The sequence below is a fragment of the Pan troglodytes genome, chromosome 16, assembly GCF_028858775.2.
Source record: "Pan troglodytes isolate AG18354 chromosome 16, NHGRI_mPanTro3-v2.0_pri, whole genome shotgun sequence".
Taxonomy (NCBI): domain Eukaryota; kingdom Metazoa; phylum Chordata; class Mammalia; order Primates; family Hominidae; genus Pan; species Pan troglodytes.
In genome coordinates, this window is record NC_072414.2 from 59,032,693 (window position 1) to 59,054,275 (window position 21,583).

General features: G+C 45.8%; 1 long non-coding RNA gene across 1 annotated transcript in view; it reads right to left on the minus strand.

The window, feature by feature from the left end:
- LOC104002349 (uncharacterized) overlaps nucleotides 1-20,687 on the minus strand; it is a 75,205-nt gene extending 54,518 nt beyond the window's left edge. Inside the window, exon 1 of the long non-coding RNA XR_674595.5 lies at nucleotides 20,545-20,687. This is a non-coding gene — a long non-coding RNA (uncharacterized LOC104002349). The remainder of the gene's footprint in view (nucleotides 1-20,544) is intronic.
- Between the last annotated feature and the right edge of the window lie 896 nt (nucleotides 20,688-21,583).

Consider the following 21,583-nt stretch of genomic DNA (forward strand, 5'->3'; position numbering starts at 1 on the left):
ACCTTCCTCTCCCATTGCTTCCAGGATATGCCCCACCCTCCCCAGCCTGACTTCCCAAGCTTTTTTCAGCTTTGCTTCCCTGCCCTGCCTTCAGCATGGATGCTCTGGGTCCTGTTTTTGACCTTACACAATTACAAATGTGACCAATTTAGTCCATCATCTGCATGTATTGTATTTGTCCAACCACACAGTAAAAATACTGAATTTCTGAATGACGGAACAAATGAATTTGCAATTAGCCCTTCACAAATACTTCATGGCAAGGCAAGGATAGAATGATTTGCTCAAGGGATCTTCAGTCTAGGGATTTGCTCAAGGGAACTTCATACACAGAGAGGTGAACTATGATAATAATCCATTAGTAGCCTAAAGGTTAGTTCATTTAACTGACCAGTTTAGTTAGGGGTTGTTGGCACATCAAAGCAATGTTTATTAAACCTGGCAAAGTGTCACATTGTGCTTGGGTACCTCAAACTTTTCTAGAGCTAGATGATAACATCTGCTTTCTTTTCAAGAGAAAAATAGTTTCCTTTCCCTGAGCATACAACATCTTTGTTTCCTCTGTTAACTAAGATGTCAGGCTGCCTTGAGTTATTTAAAGAGACAGAAAATGTCTTTGTTTCTCAGCAATATTCCCCTTGGATTCCTTTCACTGACAGCAAACAGCTACCTTGTTATAAGATGTATTTGCTTGCTTTAAAAAGGATATCACTCTATCTATCTAAACTTCACTTTCTGGTTTCCATCTTTACTTAGCATTTCTCTGGTCCCCTAAAGTCATTTCTGTGTATATTGCACTTCTTCAACATTGATATGGAAAGACCCCAAGCTTCATGTTCCTTTTCCTGAGAAAAAAAAACACCCTCCTCCTCCTTTTTAAGGGCTAATAACTCCATTTTGCAAACATCCCATTTCAACCCCAGCAGTTGAAACCAAAGGATGCGGCTGCTTTGCTAAAACCAGATAAATGGGGCGGCTGCCCTGGTTACCGCAGAGACAAAAGCCCACTTTCCAGGAGAATGAGGGCCACATCTGGGAGCCTCAGGCCTCGCCCCTTCCCCCTTGCTGAGGCCCCTTGCTTTCTGCTCAAATAGGAGTGGAGGAAGAATAGTTTCTGCTGCTGACTTGTGACTTTGTGGCGCCTCAGCAGGGGAGCAGAGGGGAGGGAGCACTAACCTAAGACTTGTCTGGTCTAGCGGGAGGGCCCTGGGCTGGGGGCCTGGAGGCCCAGGCTCTCGCCTAAGCCAGCTGTTTGGTGACCTTAAGCAAATCATCTTCTCCTCTCTGGGCCTCAGTTTCCCCAGCCATATAATGAGGGACATTTATGAATTATTTTGGTTTCAGTTTCCCCAGAAGCTTGAGTCAAGGATTCAAGTGTGAGTAATAGGTCATTTAGAAGGTGATCCCTAGAAACTCAGGTGAAGGGTGTGGAAGTGAGATAGAGAACAGAAGGAAGCCAATGTGAGGCATGCTGCTGAGCAGGTTGTCACCACAGGCAACTGGTGTTGGAAACACTCTGGGAGACAGAGTTGGAAAACACACCTCAGAGTTCATCTGCCCAAGGGGTAAGGAAACTGGGGATTTATCCACCAAATGCTCGTCCCTCATTCATAGAGGGCTGTTTGCCAGGGACATCAACTCTTGGGCACTTTGGGCTTTGCCCCACGCTGGCCACAGTGCTCATGGGTATTGGATGTGAGCGACCTGAATTCAGCGTGGAGGTGAGTGCTGAGGAGATGGGTCAGGGCACCGACAGCATCCGCTCTAATAATTGACCTTTATAGCCCTGAAAAGCTGTGAATTTGCACTTGGGCAAAGTAAGCAAACCTAGGGCTTTGGTATGATAGGCAGGGCAAAAGAACTGTATTCTGTGCAATCAATGACAGTCCCCTACTTCCTTCCCCATGGTTCTAGACCTCTAGGCTGTTCCCAGGGAGAACAGAACAGAAATAAAGTTCATCTCTAACTATTTAGAATGGTGAATTTACCCACTGGCCAGAGAAGATGATGAAACTATAGAGACTCCATCCCACCTTCCTTTCCCATTGCTTCCAGGATATGCCCCACCCTCCCCAGCCTGGCTTCCAAAGCATTCTCAGTCTGATTCCAAGATATCTTTTCTTTTCTTTTTTCTTTTTTTTTTTTTTTCTCGTTTTTTGCTTCCCAACACAAACCACCCACCACTGTTAGGTTTTCTCTCTCCTCACTTCTACATAGGCCATTCCTACAGATACCCCTACAGTATCTTTCATCTTATTGACTGGTCAGAATTCTAAATGTCTTTCAAGGACCAGTGCTATTTCACCTTCTCCAGGAAGTGCTTCGTGACCATTCTCGGGTTAGAAATATCCCTCTTGGCCAAGCACAGTGGCTCACTCCTGTAATCCCAGCACTTTGGGAGGCTGAGATGGGAGGATGACTTGAGTCCAGGAGTTCAAAACCAGCCTGGGCAACAGAGTGAGAACCCCCTGTCTCTACAAAAAATTTAAAAATCTGCCTAAAAGCAGCCACCAATTAAGAAAGTGTTTATGCTCAACATCTGACTATCTTTAATTCCAACCAGTAGTCCCAGCTACTCAGAAGGCTGAACAGGGAGGATCACTTGAGACCAAGGCTGCGGTAAGCCAAGATCATGCCACTGCACTCCAGCATGGGCAACAGAGAGAGATCCTGTCTCAGAAAAAAACAAAAACAATACAAAAAGAAAGAAAGAAAGACAGAAAGAAAAAGGGAGAAGGAAGGAAGGAAAAGGGAAGGGAAGGTAGAGAAGGAAGGGAAGGAAGGGAAGAAGGAAAGAAGGGAAGAAAGAAAGATCCTTCTTCTCTGAGTATCTATTGCCTCCAGCATGCATCCAGCCTATGCACACTAGACTGTGTCATTTCTCAGAGGCATGCCTGGCCTCCCTCAAATGGGAGACAACTTCTTTATACTACTTGGGTGCCTATCTCCCAGTCCCTAGCAAGTATCCTAGAGACAGGAAATGTTGAAATAAAGAACAGTTTGGCAAGTATTTATTGAGCACCTGAGTATACAGACACTGTACAAGGAGCAATGGGGTAACTCAAAGGTAAGTAAGATCCCACCATGGCCATAAAGAATTTCAGAGTCAAAGTTGTCCTAGGTAATAGAAAGTCAGGATTTGCAAGAATGGCTCTTGGGGATCATCAGCTCTAAGTGCCTCCCTTCATAGATGCAGAATCACAAAAGAAAATGACTCACCTAAGGTCACATAGCTACTGAGTAGTTCTACATTAATTTGTTACTAACAGAGGGCCCCAGGCTGTCTTTTTTTTTTTAATCATTTGTGCAAGTTCAGAAACAATCTTCTTTCTTTTCCTTTGTCTTTTTTTCCACTTTAAAGGAAAATGAAACTTACTGGCTTCTCTTTCTAAAGAGAAGGGGCAAGGAATAAAAATATCAGTTATGTAATAGTCATTTGCCTTAGTCATGCAGCCCTGCCGGAGTGCTGTTCGAACAGAAAGATGATTAAGTTAAACACTGCATATTTATTCCCCTGCGGTCACCCTAATTGGTTCTGCCGCTGTAATTGATTTGACAGGTTATTTTTACTCAGAATGAGCTGGGTTCCTCTGCTGGCTTGCAGATTTGCTCTTGCTCTTGGAGTCCAGGCCGGCAATTGTCCAGATGGCCAGATGTGGGCTGATTTCTACCTGAGGAGGGGGAGGGGGGTCCTCAACCTAGCCTGGGGAGAACTGAGCTTGCAGTATGAATGTGTGAAGGTATGAGTGCTTGTGTGTGTGTGCGTGTGTGTGTGTGTGTGTGTGTGTGTGTGTAGGAGTTGATGGGGGAAGAAGGATAGAGAAGCTCAATGTCATGCTTCAAGGGATCAAACTGGGAAGGAGCTAGGAAAAAATTCAACATGACATGAAACTATGTTAAGGATTTTATTCTGAGGGCAGAGAAAGTCTTATATGGCTTGGAACAGAGGAATGGAAGACCATGTGGGGAAGAGCTTTTTGCCTACAGAGGCTTCTGTACTTTTTGTCTATTCCAAGCAGCCACCTCTTCCCACCACTGCAAACTGCTCCCCAGAGTACAAAGTACATAGAACCAGTGTTCTCGGGTAGCCTGCAGCACCAGCCACCTACACATCCTTCCTCAACTTTGCACGCAGCTCAGTGCCTCCCGCTTTGCCTGCTATGAGGGGAGAGTGTGCTGGCAAATGCTCAGAAACCCATGGGAGACCTCTAGAAGTTGGCAGGGACCCCTTGAGGGAGCTGGCCCCCTGCAGAGAGCCAGGCCATGGATTATTAGAACCATCTCAGTGATAATGTGTGACTTCGAATATCAAGTAACCTTTGAACTTCAGAGTCTTAATCATCTATCAATGTGGGATAACCATAGGCTCTGTCCCATCCCCTCACTAGGTTATGACAACAGTAACCACAAGTAATAATCACGGTATGTCAAGGTCTGAATCAAATGCTTCCTGCCGTGCACAATCACATGCTATCTTCACAGTGTGATCGAGAAGGTGTTATTATTATCATTCCTTACAGATAAGGAAGCTGAGGTTCAGAGAGTTGAAAAACTCTACTATGGGAATACAGCTCATGAGTGTTAGAATTCAGGCAGGCTGGCCCCAGCCCTTGTCTCTCTCTCTCTCTCTTTTTTTCCTTTAAGTCAGGGTCTCACTCTGTCACTCAGGCTGGAGTGCAGTGGTGTGACCTCAGCTCATTGCAGCCTCTATCTCCCAGGCTCAAGTGATCCTCCCACTTCAGCCTCTCAAGTAGCTGGGACTACAGGTGCATACCACCATGCCCAGCTAATTTTTGTATTTTTTGTGGCAATAGGTTTTCACCATGTTGCCCAGGCTAGTCTCAAATCTCTGAGCTCAAGTGATCCATCCACCTGAGGCTCCCAAAGTGCTGGGATTACAGGTGTGAGGCGCCACGCCCTGCCCAGCTACTGTCTCTTAACACTACAGTACTTCGTTCAATATATGCCAGAAAAAAAAAAAATTGAAACTTGCTGAATGGTCAACTGCTATGAAGCATGTTAATGTGAAATTGTTACCATATCCAGAGTACTAGAATGCTGTGGAGACAATGTGTGGGAAGGGCAGCCCCACTATCTGCTAGTTTTCTAACTTCTCAGACATTATCCTTCTCATGTGTAAAATGGGAAAAATAATATCCATCTCACATAGTCATTCTTTTTTTTTTTTTTTTTTTTGAGACAGAGTTTCGCTCTTGTTGCCCAGGCTGGAGAGCAATGGCGCGATCTCTGCTCACCGCAACCTCCGCCTCCCAGGTTCAAGGGATTCTCCTTCCTCACCCTCCTGAGTAGCTGGGATTACAGGCATGCACCACCACACCCGGCCAATTTTTTTATTTTTAGTAGAGATGGGGTTTCTCCATGTTGGTCAGGCTCGTCTCGAACTCCCAACCTCAGGTGATCTGCCCGCCTCGGCCTCCCAAAGAGCTGGGATTACAGGCGTGAGTCACCGCATCTGGCCTCACACAGTCATTCTGAAGAGTGTAAGCCTAGCACAGGGCCTGGTATAGAGTAAGCACTCAAGAAACACAACTCCTTTCCTCCCTTCAACTCATCAAGAAAGCTGAGCCGAGGGACATCCACTTCCCCCAAGCCTCCCAGAACAGGGAATTTCCTCTGTGCATTTAACTTTGAGCAAGGGTATTGGGGTTTGACTCTCCAAAATGGGAAATGATCCATGGCAGTGACCTGGCCAAGCCCTGCTCAGTGGCCTGCCATGATCTGGTCCAGGCCCACGCTGTTGCCCTCCTGCCCACTGAACATTCAGGACTGGAGAGGAGGCTCACCCTGGAGCGGGCTAAGGAAGTGAGGTCATAGCCTGTGACAGCAATTTGGAAGTTGGGAGAGGCCTGCCAGCCCCTGCCAGCCCCTGCCAGTTCCTGGACCTTCACAGAGCAGTTGTTTCCTATGGTTCGGCTGGAATTTCAGGCAGGAATGTTGAGCAGACGGCAGTGGGGTAAGTGTAAATTCCAGAGGCTGAGGCAACATTTTGCAGAGGAGTTTTTTTCCCCTGCCAGCCTCTGGCCTCAAGCAAGGCCTTCCTGGGAGTGGGAGGAGTTCGTTGGGCTTGGATCGCCTGGGATGCAGCTTCTCCTATGGTGAAGGGGAAATGATGGGTGCACTACTATGAGCCAGGCACTTTACATGGATGTAACCCTTATATGGTCAATGGGATTTAACCTGCAAACTGAAGTCAACATTATTTTCTTTTTCTGTCCTTTTCAGCTTGCTTGCTTTCTTCTTATCCCTAAATAAAATCTCAGGCAGGTCTTGTAGGTTTTCTGGGCCCCTTCAGTTTCCAAGACAGTCTTAACCTTGTTTTTGTTTTTTGTTTTTTTGTTTTTGAGACAGGGTCTCACTCTGTTGCCCAGGCTGGAGTGCAGTGGTGCAGTCAGAGCTCACTGCAGCCTCCACCTTCTAAGCTCAAGTGATCCTCTGATGTCAGCCTCCCACTACAGGTGCATGCCACCATGCCTATTTATTTATTTATTTATTTATGAGACGGAGTCTCGTTCTGTCACCAGGCTGGAGTGCAGTGGCATGACCTCAGCTCACTACAACCTCCACCTCCCGAGTTCAAGCGATTCTCCTGCCTCAGCCTTCCGAGTAGCTGGGACTACAGGCATGCACCACCATGCCCAGCTAATTTTTGTATTTTTAGTAGAGACAGGGTTTCACCACATTGGCCAAGATAGTCTCGATCTCTTGACCTCATGATCCACCTGCCTCGGCCTCCCAAAGTGCTGGGATTACAGGCATGAACCACCACGCCCGGCCAATTTTTTGTATATTTTATAGAGACAAAGTCTCACCATGTTGCCCAGGCTGGTCTTGAACTTAAGTGATCCACCTGCCTCAGCCTCCCAAAGTATTGGGATTACAGGTGCGGGCCATGGCACCAGGCACAGTCTCACTTTGGTAAACGGGAACATCTGGGTTGTTTTATATCACAACTCACAACTCCAAGGTGATTTCTCCCTCCCCACATAAGGAACGGTGCTGAATGTAGTGTTTGCCCTGAACTTTGTAATTTTCATTCCCATACATATCTTTTCATTTTGTAAGTTTTTAATCAAAGTATCACTTGCATTAGGTGCACAAATCTTAAATGTACAACTTGATGGATTTTACCAATGAATATGTCTGTCTGTGCAACCACCACTTGGATCAAGCTAGGAAACATGTCCAGAACTCCAGAAAGCTTCCTCAGGAAGTACCAGTTCAGTGTACCACTGGTCTGACCTCTACCACACGGATGAGTTTTGCCAGCTTTTGGCCTTCCTAAATGTGAAATCATACACATGATTCTCTTTTGCGTCTGGCTTATTTCACCTGTAAGAGTCACCCTGTTGTTTTGCACAGCAGTAGTTCATTTGTTGTTACTGCTGTGTAGAATTCTTGTGTGACTATACCATAATTTATCCATCCTACTAATGATGGACATTTGCGTTATTTCCAGTTTAAGGTTATTATGAATATATAAGCATTCTTATACATGTCTTTTGATGGACTTAATGGCTTATTTCTCCTGGGTATGTAACTAGGAGTAGAATTTGGGAGGATGTTTACATGTGTTCAATAGTGAATGCTGTCAAACCGTTGTCCAAAGTGGTTGCACCAATTTACTTTCCCACCAGCAATGGATGAGAGCTCTGATTAATCCGCATCCTTGATAGTACTGGTGTTGTTAATCTTTTAAATTTTAGCCATCCTAATGGGTATGTGGTGTATGGCATTATGTTTTAATTTGCATTTTCTAGGTAATTAGTAAGGATGAACACCCTTTTATATGCTTAGCAGTCTTTGAATATTCTCTTTTATAAGGAGCTGTTCAAGTTTCATTTTTAAAAAATTGACCTCCTTCCCTTTTCATATTGATCTACAGTTCATTGTGTAACTTGGAGGAGTTCCTTCAATATATATTGCAAATCTCGTTTCCTATTTTTTGTATTCCTTTTCAGTATTTCTTCAATGTCTCTTTTCATGAACAGTTCTTAATTTTTTTTTTTTTTTTTTTGAGACAGAGTCTCAGTGCCTCCCAGGCTGGAGTGCAGTGGTGCAATCTCGGCTCACTGCAACCTCCACCTCCTAGGTTCAAGCGATTCTCCTGTCTCAGCCTCCTGAGTAGCTGGGCCTACAGGTGCACCCCACTATGGCCAGCTAATTTTTGTATTTTTAGTAGAGACTAGAGACTGAGTTTCACCATACTGGGCAGGCTAGTCTCAAACTCCTGACCTCAGGTGATCCCCCCCGCCTCGGCCTCCCAAAGCGCTGGGATTACAGGCATGAGCCACTGCACCCGGCCACAGTTCTTAATTTTAATGAAATCGAATGTATCAGTTTTTTATGGTTAATGCTTTGTGCCCTATTTAAGAAATCTTTGCCTATCCCAAAGTCATAAAGATATTCTCCTATGTTTTCTTCTAGAAGCTTTATTTCCCATGCACATCTTCATACTCTAACTATGTGTATATGTATCACTAAGTATATATAATTTTTTTAGTTTTAGATTCGATACAATGTAGCACATATTCTGCAACTTATTCTTTGCACTCAGTAGTGTATTTGAGAGCTTAATCTTTGTTGATACATGTAGCTCACATTCATTCACTTTCACTGTAGCAAAGTTAATTACACTGTGTACGTAGATCATGACGTATTTACCCTTTTTCTTGCTGATGGACATTTAGGTTGTTTCCAATGATCATCACCATAAGTAATGCTTCTATGAACATGCATGCACGTGCCTCCTGGTGTGAGAGTGTCTCTGGGATACATGCTTCACAGACCAGGAGGCTGTGGTTTGGAAGCTGTAGAAACTCTGCACTTGGAGGGGGTGCCTCTGGGGCTGTTGAGGAGTAGGAATGGTGAGATAGACCAGTGAGTGGGTGGAGTGGGGGTGCTACATAGTCCTGGCTCTGGGCCCAGACCCCTGTTTCAGCCAGAGCAGATTTGCTTTCAAGCTTTATAACCTGGGGTTCTGTTTAACTCTTTGTTTGAAAAATCAGTTCTGCTTTAAAAAAATAGATTTCTTTTAAACAAGTGACTGTGTTAAGGCATTGTTCCCAAAGGGTTATAGGTTAAAAAAAAAAAAAAAAAGGACTCTAGGTTTGGTGGCTCATACCTGTAATCCCAGCACTTTGGGAGGCCGAGGCAGGCAGACTGCTTGAGCTCAGGAGTTCAAGACCAGCTTGGTCAACATGACGAAACCCCACCTCTACAAAAAATACAAAAAACTAGCTGGGCATGGTGGTGCGCACCTGTAGTCCCAGTTACTTGGGAGGCTGAGTTGGGAGGATTGCTTGAGCCTGGGAGGTGGAGACCACAATGAGCCATGATTATGCCACTGTACTCAGCCTGGGTGACTGGGTGACAATGCAAGACCTTGTCTCAAAATTTAAAAAGGATGAGCCCTTCAGCCTTCAGCCTAAAAGTCTGCTCACCACTGTCACTCTACATTGTGAATTAACCCTTCACGTGCAGCCCTCCCTCTTCTCATCCCCAGCTAGACGGCTTATTGGTGTATCCTCAACTGTCCAGCTAATAGGCTTGTTGATACGTTGATTCACTGATGAATGACCCTTTGAATAACTTGGCAGCATCATCTCATATTTGTACATTGTACAGTTCACAAAACAGGTTCATAGCTATCCTTTGCTTCAAAACTGCCAACACAGAGCCTCAAGGATTATGTGGTGGAAGAATCACTATCCTCACTTCACAGAGGTGATCCTAGGTCTCGGGGAGATGAGGAGGCTTGAGGTCTTGTGACCGGGTGCTGGCGGATTGGAACTTGGACCCAGGCCTTTGAATCCCAGCATTGTGCCAACTCCACTGTTGAGTGTGGCCTGAAAACACGGCCTTAATCCAGCCGTTAATTAATAACTAACTTGTGTGTTGGCCTCTGCAGTTTACAAAGTCTCTCCCTTAGGTCATTTCTTTTAATCTCCACAATCCTTTGGTGGCTGGATGTTGTTATTATTTTCCCCCAACCCGTCCCTTTGCAAAGAGGGGAAACTAGTGCTCAGAGGGTTGAAGTGTCTTACCCAAGGGCACACAACTATGGCTACAGAGCTACACTCAATACCCAGCTTCCAGCTTCCCTGTCCTCTGTTCCCCATCCTCTGTTCCATCCCTCACATTTCTTCCCATGGGCAGGCCCTGGAGATGTCTGAGCATGTGGGCTTTTCAGCCACCTTCCAGCAGCCTGAAGGCCTGGCTCTCCTGGGCAGGCCCAGGAAACGCCTGGCTCAGTGGTGCTGAGCAGCCCCTCCCATGAGGCCTCGAGTTGTTTTTCTTATCTAAATAAACTCTACACAAACATGGGCACATTACTCATGTGTGAGTTATTTGCGATAGCATAGCCCAGAGATGGGGAAATCAGTTCACACTGGAACTATGTCTCAACCTGGTCAAAAAACAAATGGGGAAATGGAGTTCTAGGCCCAGGGCAGCAAAACTCAAACCCACACCCCATCTCAAGCCCGGGGAAAACTTCTGCCCCTGGTCACATGCTCTGTGGACCCCACTGGAGGGAAGACAGAACCCACCTGTGCCTAGGGAAGGACATGAGGGAGCTCCAAGGGGTGGGCTCTCTCTTCCAAGGCCAGCCTCTCTTCCCACAGGCCATCTTGAGGAAAGACAGAGACACACCCGCAGAGCAGGAGATCTCTGCTTTATCCTCTAAGCATTTTGCAAAATGAGTGCTGGAATCCATACCTGGTCCTTCTCCCCACATGTAATTAGATTCCTTCAACTTTTGGACTTGGATCTTTCACCAGAAGGCCTTGAGATCAAGGGAGGGGCTTAAGGAGCTGCTATATAAATGAAGACGTGTAACTTAGCTCAGTGCCTGGCAGGGACCGGCTGCTTTCATTACGGTTGAGGGGCAGTTGGTTGTGTGTGTGATGGGAAAGAGAAATGATGCTAAAAGCTGTTTATCTTGGCCCACCATCACATACCTTCCCAAAGGCTTACACACCCACTCTCTCAGGCATGTTTATTACCTCATCATTTAGGTGAGGGCCTCTCAGAGAAGTTCTATGATGTGCTGGAGGTACCCACGGGATGTCAATCATAAACCATGGAATGTGGGTTTTGTGTTTGCAAAGGGCTCTTGGACACAGGATCTCAAAGGAATTCTTGACAGAGCTAGAAAAAGAGCCTTAGCCCCCTGACCCCTAGATCAGCAGATTTTGCTTCCAGAAAATGTTTCTAGGATGCCCAGCTCTCTGGATATGACTCATATTGGTCCCAAGGAATGACAGCCCTGCACATGGCTTCTGCCCCAGGGCTCTGGAATGGCGCTGCCTGGCCCCTGTGGTCACAGGGATTCCTTGCTCCTCTTTACCAGCTTCAGACCAAGGGACTCGAGCTTGGAGAGGCTGTGGTTACTGTGCTGCGTGGGTCTTGTCCTGGAGACCTTGTGTGATTCATCTTCGTGTTCCCACAGGGACTGTCACTAAGACAGGGCTGGGTTAAGACCCTTAGATATCCTGAAAGATCAGTCCTCCCTCATATGAAATTCAAAGAAAAACAATTCTAAATCTGAAAAAAATGCCACCCATCCATGTGGGCTGAGCTCAAAATAGCTTCCTTCTAGAGATTTTGATTGCAAAATCCTGGATGAATGCAATAAAGCTGAACTTTTTTCCTTGGCCTAGGAGTGGGGCAAGGAAGGGAGGGGTTTTGCCATTGGTCTAAGCACCTACTTGCTCTGCTTCCTGAGTCACCCAGATTGCCAAGGGGGTCTTGTACGTGGTAGATGTCAGCCCACGTCTTCTAAATTGAATGACGTGTGCCCGCTTCCCAGAAGAGGAAGAAATCCAAGCAATAATGTGTCAAAGTATGGGCACAGAGTCTGAGCCAGCAAACACACACACACACACCCATGTGCACCCGCGCACACACAAACACAAGCCCATGCAGGTACACAGAGGGGAAGGGGAAGAGGGGGGAGGGAAGGGGGAGGAGGGAGGAGGAAGATAATGTGTGGGGACCCAGCAACCTTTCTCAGTTCCAGTTTAAATGAACAGCAAAATAAAAACATGTTGTTCTCTCTCATAATTAATAGATGTGCTTGGAGTTTCACCTCTTGCCAGGCCCCTCCCCTCGTGCTAACTGACCCTTTATGGACAAGGTTTCCACAGAAGGATCAGCTACTAACCCTGAACCACGTGGCTGGAAGGCTGGGCCTGGAACTTTTAACTTCACGGAAGATGCAACTCCACAAAGGGATTTTAGAATTTCCTGTTGCAGCCCCAAGAAGAGGAATGCATTTCTACCTAAAACGGGCTTAGATCTGCTTAAAAAAATAACAACAACGGTAAAAATACACTTAATGAATGTGTAACAAACCACAAAACCCACAGAAAGTGGGGTTTGAGTTTGAGGGGGAGTGCATAATTGTGTGTATTTTAGACATTAAATTAAGGTAACATGGTCTCATTTGGAAAAATCTGAGGGGAGGAAGGAAAGCACCATGAAAATGTGAGTTCCATGCTGGCTGGGAGTTCAACTCTACCGTACCCAGTGAAGCGTCAAGGGTGGAGAGTGTTCCTTTGTCAGTGTGTGTGTACATTTGTTTTTCATTCATTCATTCAAATATTTACTGAGAGACTACTTTGTGCCAGGCACTGTCCTGGACACTTGGCAACAGAGCCATTAATTAGATATACGAGTTCCCGCTCTGGCTACTCACGTCATTGGGAACAGAAATGATATTTTCTGGCTCTTGTATTAAACTAACTGCATGGTACTCAAGGGCAGCAGGCCAGGCTCTTCTCTTGTGGCATTTCTTCTGCAAAGCACCCTGAAGTGTGTGCCCACAATGGATGCTCAGGCAATAGGCCCAATGTGTGCCCTGATGCCCTGGTAGGCACTAGACTTCCTTTTCTTCTATCACCTCCTCTCCTGCTGTTATCTCCTAGGCCTCCTGGGTGGCCTTGGCAGAATAAGGCCCTGAGAGTTTAGCTGTTGATTAAAGCTGGCAAGAACTTGAGGTGTTACTCTCTCATGGTCATTTGCATCTAGTTATGGGAATTAGGTCAGAGCTAGGAGAGTCTCAAAGGCAAAAAGCTTTTAGCTAGAAGAATGACAGCTCCATGGCAGGGTGGAAAGAAGAATTCCAAGGCAGAGAAGAACCCAGAGAAGAACTAAGTAGCAGTGTCTGCAGTGGGTAATGAAAGGAGGGCACTGAGTCACGTATTTGCAGCTTGCAATGGCAGTCGGCTCCCTTCATCTTACAGATGAGGAAGCCAAAACTAGGAGTGTAAACAGCTTGCAAGCTGGGAGCAGGTCCATTGCTAGGACCAGGCCCTCCAGACCCCTGGGCACTCCAGTTGGTCCATTAATCAGGTCCTTAACTAGGCTTCAAGAACTTCAGATAGGGCCAGGTGCAGTGGCTCACGCCTGTAATCCCAGCACTTCGGGAAGCCGAGGCAGGTGGATCACCTGAGGTCAGGAGCTCGAGACCAGCCTGGCCAACATGGTGAAACCCCATCTCTACTAAAAATAAAAAAATTGGCCAGGCTCGGTGGCTCACACCTGCAATCCCAGCACTTTGAAAGGCTGAGGCGAGTGGATCACAAGGTCGGGAGTTTGAGACCAGCCTGGCCGGCATGATGAAACCCCGTCTCTACTAAAAACACAAAAAAATTAGCTGGGCATGGTGGTGCGTGCCTGTAGTCCCAGCTACTCGGGAGGCTAAGGCAGGCGAATTGCTTGAACCTGGGAGGTGGTGGTTGCAGTGCGCTAAGATTGCACTAAAAAAGAACTTCAGATAGTTTTCAGGCAAAGAGACTCTTTCCCCAGGTTGCAGCCATCCTCTTCATCTGTAAGTGAAGTCAGCTCTGATAAAGGGCTGTGTATCATCCTGTACTATGTGCCTATGTTTCTTCTGGTCCCTGTCATTTCCTAGTAATTATTTGAAGGCAGTGAAATATAGTGCAACTAAAACTGAAAAGAAACCATACAAGAAACAGCAGGATTGTGATCCAAGTCACCTAAATTTTAGCAGTTGGCACCTCAAACCAATCTTCACTTATATCTTTCCATGTGTACACTACAGATTAGACCTAGGACATCACCTAACCTAGTGGCAGGATGAACACGGGACTGAGAGTCTGCAATGTAAGTCCAGAGGCTGTGTGTCAGTTATGAGATCTTTGGGCAAGTCACTTCATCTTTCTAGGCCTCAGTTTCTTTTTCTCTTTCTTTCTTTCTTTCTTTTTCTTTTTCTTTCTTTCTCTTTTTCTTTTTTTTTTTTTTTTGAGACGGAGTCTCTCTGTCTCCCAGGCTGGAGTGCAGTGGCACAATCTCGGCTCACTGCAAGCTCCGCCTCCCGGGTTCACGCCATTCTCCTGCCTTAGCCTCCCCAGTAGCTGGGACTACAGGCGCCCGCCACCAAGTCTGGCTAATTTTTTGTATTTTTAGTGGAGATGGGGTTTCACCATGTTAGCCAGGATGGTCTTGATCTCCTGACCTCGTGATCCGCCCGCTTCGGCCTCCCAAAGTGCTGGGATTACAGGCATGAGCCACCACGCCCAGCCGTCTTTCTTTCTTTCTTTTTTGGAGTCTGGCTCTGTTGCTCAGGCTGGAGTGCAGTGGCATGATCTCAGCCCACCTCCCGGGTTCAAGTGATTCTGCTGCCTCATCCTCAGTAGCTGGGATTACAGGTGCCCACCACCACACTCGGCTAATTTTTGTATTTTTACTAAAGACAGAGTTTCACCATGTTGGCCAGGCTGGTCTTGAACTCCTGACCTCAAGCGATCTGCCCTCCTGGGCCTCCCAAAGTCCTGGGATTACAGGTGTGAGCCACCATGCCTGGCCCTCAGTTTCTTGATGATTAATCAATTCATCTGCCAAACATTGGTTCATCATCTTTGATGTACTTAGGTACAGGCACTGAGGGGAAAAAAAAGGCAAGACAAGGTCCTTGACCTTAAGGGGCTTAAAATCTAGTGTGATGGATCAGTTCAGTAAACAAATAAATGCACTGACGGGTATAGGTATTAGTTGGAATAGAAGTCTGAACAGGGCAGAGTGGGGCTCCGCCCCTCCCTGGGAGTCAGAGAGGAAAAGGCTTCAGGAAGGGGGTGATGCTCAAACTAGTCTTGAGCAGAGGAGGAAGTGTTCATCTGGCTGAAGAGGTGGGATGTGAGGATTGAAGGGATGGACAGACCCCAGAAGGCAAGACAGGAGGGGCCTAAGCAAAGGTACAATGGATGAAAGACTCGGGAGTATTTGTGATTTGCCTGGAGAGAAGATGTGATGTGGGGCATAACAAGAGGGATGAGGCCAGAGGTAGGGCAGGTCGCATCACCCAGTGCCTTCTATTCCATGTGAAGGACTAGGGCTCTAGTCTCTGAATCTGTGCTGTCCACCAAGGTAGCCATTAGCCACATGTGGCTACAGAGCACCTTAAACGTGGTCAGGCCAGTTTGAGATGTACACGTGAAATACACAATGGATTGCAAAGACTTCATATGAAAAATAATATAAAACAGAGATAATTTTATATTGATTACATGTGGAAATGATAACGTACTAGATACACTCAGTTAAATAAATATATTATTGCCGGGCACAGTGTCTCACGCCTGTAATCCCAGCACTTTGGGAGGCTGAGGTGGGTGGATCATGAGGTCAGGAGTTTGAGACCAGCCTGACCAAGATGGTGAAACCCCGTCTCTACTAAAAATACAAAAATTAGCCAGGCGCAGTGGCAGGCGCCTGTAATCCCAGTTACTCAGGAGGCTGAGGCAGGAGAATTGCTTGAACCCGGGAGGTGGAGGTTGCCTTGAGCCGAGATCACGCCACTGCACTGTAGCCTGGGCAACAGAGCAAGACTTCGTCTCAAAAAAAAAAAAAAAAAAAAAAAAAAAAAATATATATATATATATATACACACATGTAATTAAAATTAACTTCACCTTGTTTTTTCTTTTTTAAATGTGGTCTCAAAAATTTTTAAATTACATACATCACCCCTATTATATTTCTATTAGACAGCACTGCTGTAAATAATGGCAAATCGCTAAAAGCATACTTTATTTTAAAGCAAGAGAGATGCAAATTCGACTTGTGCTTTAGAATGCTCACTCTGGCAGCAAGTAGAGAATGGAGACAATTAGAAAATTATTGTAACAATTGGTAGCAAGCAGTGATGGGGGCCTGAATTAAGATGAAGGCTGGGTGTTGGGGCGGTGGATTCCATGGTGCTTGAGGTGTGAGAAAGGTGGAGTCCCCAGGCTGCTGGCTTCTGTGACTGCAAATTATGGTGGAGTCCCTAGAGGAGGGAAGGTGGAGGAGGAGGTTCATGGAGAAAGATGACAAACTCAGTTCCGAACCAACTTTGAGTTGACTGTGGGCCACCAAACGGGAGGTCCAGGTGATTTGGTCTGATGTCTGAGCCTGTGGCTCTGGAGAGGAGTCTGGGCCAGATACTTGGATATGGGAGTCAGTTTATAAGGTTAGGTGAGACTCAAGGATGAGTGAGATCACTCAGGGAGAGGACAGAAAAGAAAAGAGGCAAGTACTTGGCTCTGAGGAACACCAATACCTACAGGAGGGCAGGTGAAGAGGTCTGAAAAATAGAGCCTTCTACTTCCTGACAACAATGACATCCTATGATCCCTCACCTTAGGGCAGGTAACTCTCTGCTTCGTGCTGGGAGGTCCTTCAGTGGAGCCTGGTTTTCATTTGTTGATTTCAGAAAAACGACAAAAAAGTCACAGCTAAAGCTGAAGCTTTCCGGTCCCCTTGAATGCAGCTATTGATGATGAAGTGAGGCAGTGAGAAAATAATCTGCCCCAGGTGCAATGTCACTTTTTAAAGCTGATGTGGCAAGACTAAGCTGGGGCAATCACTTTTCAGAGGGCCATTTGGTAATGGCATAAAAAGTAGAATTCTCCTTTTAGGGAATTATTCTTAAAAAAATAATCAGGGATGTACACAAACGTGTATACACAAGAATGTTTAAAACAGCACTTTTAATAATACCAAATAAAATTGGAAAAAACCTCACTGTCCAAGTGTGGGAAACTGATTTAATAAGTTACGGTAGGCTGGATGCAGTGGCTCATGCCTCTAATCTTAGCACTTTGGGAGGCCAAGGTAGGCAGATTGCTTGAGCCCAGGAGTTGGAGACCAGACTGGGCAACAGGGCAAAACCCTGTCATAAGTTAAAAATATAAAAGATTAGCTGGGTGTGGTGGTGCATGCCTGTAGTCCCAGCTGCTTGGGAGGCTGAAATGGGAGGATCACCTGAGCCCAGGGAATTCAAGGCTGCAGTGAGCTGAGATTGCACTACTGCACTCCAGCCTGGGCAACAGGAATGAGATTCTGTCTCAAAAAAAAAAAAAAAAAAAATTATGGGAGATCCATGTGACAAAAAGCTCTACAGACTTTCAAAACAATGTAGGAAATACGTATGTATTGACATAGAAAGATATTCACAATATGTTAAAAGAAAATGCAGGTGAGTGCAATATGATTATTTCTAGTTAGTGGCTGTTTTTTGTCTTCATTGTGGTTAAGAGCAAGGACTTAGGTGTAGCAGGCTGCCTGGATTGACTGGGCACAGCCACTCCCTGGTCTGACCTTACCATCTCAGTGCCCTCTGCTGAAAAGGGGATGATAATAACAAGAACCACAAGCAGTCGTGAAAACCAAACAAGTGAATCTAATCCATAGAAGTGTGGAAAATAGGGCCTAGCACTTGTAAGACTTCAATAGGTGCTAACCTTCATTATTTTTTAAAATGTCGTTAGTGAGATATAATTTACATGCCATGCACTTCAACCATGTCAATCAGTGGCAGGAAGTTCTCATGGGCTGCAGATGCTGGGCTGTAAGTAAGGTGCAGACTATTCCAGATGCGATGTTATTTTACGAGGTCAGGATTCCACTCTTCCTCCTGTCACACACCCAGGGCCTGGCTACACTGAAGCACTAACAGGCCCTCTCTGAAGGCCAGTAACATGTTTACGCCTGGCCCGAAAGTGCAAATCACCATTGTCTCCTTCTGTGCCACTCTACAAGCCATGTTTCACACACTGGAGACACCTGACACTGCTTTTGCCCTACACATTTTTTTTTCTTCTCTCTCTCTCTTTTTTTTTGTTTTTTCAGATGGAGTCTTGCTCTGTCACCAGGCTGGAGTGCAGTGGTGTGATCTCATCTCAATGCAACCTCTGCCTCCCGGGTTCAAGGGATTCTCCTGCCTCAGCCTCCCAAGTAGCTGGGACTACAGGCACCCACCACCACACCCAGTGAATTTTTGTATTTTTAGTAGAGACAGGGTTTCACCATGTTGGCCAGGGTGGTCTCGATCTCCTGACTTTGTGATCTGCCTGCCTCAGCCTCCCAAAGTGCTGGGATTACAGGTGTGAGCCATCGCGCCTGACCTCCTTCTCTTTTTAAAATCTGTTTTTTCACTGAGTTATAACTTTTATACAGTATACCCTATTTCCTTTTAAAATTTATTTTTTTAAAGTGTGGCCCAATATACATAATAAAATTTACCATGTTAACCATTATGAAGTATACAGCACAGTGACATTATGTATATTCATCCTTGTTCTGCTCTCATCACACCATCCACCTCTGGAACTCTTTTCGTCTTGCAGAAGTTCTGTACGCATTAAATACTAACTCTCATCGCCTCTTACCCAACCCTCTGGAAACCACCATTCTACTTTTTGTCTCTATGAATTTGTTTATTTATTCATTTATTTTGAGATGGAGTCTTGCTCTGTCTCCCAGGCTGGAGTGCAGTGGTGTGATCTCCACTGACTGCAGCCTCCACCTCCAGGGTTCAAGCTATCCTTCCGAGTAGTAGCTGGGATTACAGCCATGCACTACCACACCCGGCTAATTTTTGTATTGTTAATAGAGACGGGGTTTCTCCATGTTGGTCAGGTTGATCTCAAACTCCCAACCTCAGGTGATCCTCCCGCCTTGGCTTCCCAAAGTGCTATAATCCAAAGGGATTACAGGCACGAGCCAGCACGCCTAGCCTGTATTTGACTACTCTACATATCTCATATAAGTGGATTCATAGAACATTTGCTCTTTTATGACTGCTTTATTTCACTTAACATGGTCTCAAAGTTCATTCACACTGTAGTATGTGTAAGAATTTCAACCCTTTTGCTGGGCGCGGTGGCTCACGCCTGTAATCCCAGCATTTTGGGAGGCCGAGGCGGGTGGATCACAAGGTCAGGAGATCGAGACCACGGTGAAACCCCGTCTCTACTAAAAACATAAAAAATTAGCCGGGCGCAGTGGCGGGTGCCTGTAGTCCCAGCTACTCCGTGGGCTGAGGCAGGAGAATGGCGTGAACCCGGGAGGCGGATTGCGCCACTGCACTCCAGCCTGGGCGACAGAGCAAGACTCCGTCACAAAAAAAAAAAAAAAAAAAAAAAAAAAAGAATTTCAACCCTTTTGAAGGCTGAACAATCCTCTATTGTATGTCTATATCATATTTTGCTTCTCCATCTGTTGACAGATGCTTGGGTTGCTCCCGCCTTGTGGCTACTATGAATAATGCTGCTATGAACAGGGGCATACAAATATCTGCTTAAGTCCCTGCTTTTAGTTCCTTTGGGTATATGCCTCTGTTGATTTTATTTATTTATTTTTTTGAGATGGAGTTTCGTTCTTGTTGCCCAGGCTGGAGTACAGTGGTGCTATCTCAGCTCACTGCAACCTCTGCCTCCCGGGTTCAAGCAATTCTCCTGCCTCAGCCTCCTGAGTAGCTGGTATTACAGACATGCACCACCACGCCCGGCTAATTTTGTATTTTTAGTAGAGGCAGGGGTTTCACCGTGTTGGTCAGGCTGGTCTCAAACTCCTGACGTCAGGTGATCCACCTGCCTTGGCCTCCCAAAGTGCTGGAATTACAGGAGTAAGCCACTGTGCCGGACCTCTACACCTCTGTTGTTTTTAATGTAAAAATAACATGCCTCTATTATTTTTAATGTAAAAAAATAAAAATAATTTAAGGTCATACACTCTCACTGCATTTGTAGAACTCTATTTTCATTTCAATGCATCCTCTTTGGTGGCTGTTCATATGCAGGTATTTTTAAAAGTAAATGCTACTATAATGAACCAACAATTTTCCAACTACTCTTTCTTATGTCCACATTGCTAACAGAACCATAGACCATGGGCCTGAGCCAAGACTGATTTGTGACTTTATTATCTTGGAAAATAGGAAAGGGAAAACACAGTGACCTCTATAAACATATATACGTACATACAAGATGTACGCAAGGACAAAAACATATGAATTCAGAGAGGAAACTCACACAACATGTACCCGTTTCACTTAAACAACTGGGGCTGGACTTTGAAAGAATGAGATGTGAACAAGACCTCAGAGGCACAGGCAGAGACATCTTACATGCACACACATGTGAATCTCCACAACACCCCTGTATGCATAGAGAGTGCAACACACCAGGACACACATAAATGGTAAAAAATAAACTCATACACACACAACCTCACACTTACCAGGATCTTCTCCTTGCCCCCAACTCCCAGACCGGCAATTTCTGAAGGCTGGGAAGGAGATCCTGCAAGAGAACTGAAAATAGCTCTGTGAACCCTGCCCTGGGCTCCGAGTGCCCGCCCACAGCCCTGTCCCATGCTCCCAGCTCAGCCTTGGCCCCATGCCTCGGTCTGCACACAGCCCCAAGTCCAACCCCCTGCCCCAAATCTTTCTGAGTCAGACCTGCTCTCTCTCAATACTTTCCTTGGACAGTACCTGTATCCAGCTCCTTCTGTCATAGTCATTCTCCCAAGGACACTCTGTAATCCACACCAGAAATTCTGCTGTGGGCTTTGGGGACATAGGGACCCACGCTGGGCTAGCAGTAAGGGGCTGGTAGTCCACGGCCAGTCAAGCTTGGGCCAACAACAGCTGAACTGCCTGCCTCTCTGGTCCCTCCTCCATAAAGCAGCAATGCAACAATCATCTTGTAGACACTGAGAACTTTAAACATGACCACATCCTTGAAGTCCCAAGCCCAGTCCTGGCATAGGGCAGCCCCACAAATGGTGTTAATCGCCTGCCCTCTGTTCCCTAAGCTGTCAGATAGGGCAACGCCTAAGCCTGCATGTTTTAGGGGTTGCTGTGAGACAGGAATTTTTAATAATTTTGACTAAGTTCTCCACATGTAAGATATCATGACCACCGAACTGAACAGTGCTGGAAGCCAAAGGTTCTATCTTTCGAACAAACTAGAGAGCAATTGGTCTATTGACTAATGTATGTTGAACACTACGTTAGAGCAGTAGGGTAAAGTTAGCCACACTCCTCAGTTACACACATCAGTCATACACACCTGAATGCACTTATTTATTTTCCCTCTTTAGCCTTATCCCCTATTCTCCCATACACCCACACTCAAACATCTATTCGACTCTGTTCAATATGTACCATTTTATTCCCACTTTATTTATTTATTTAGAGATGGAGTCTCGCTCTGTCACCAGGCTGGAGTGCAGCGGCATGATCTCTGTTCACTGCAACCTCTGCCTCCTGGGTTCA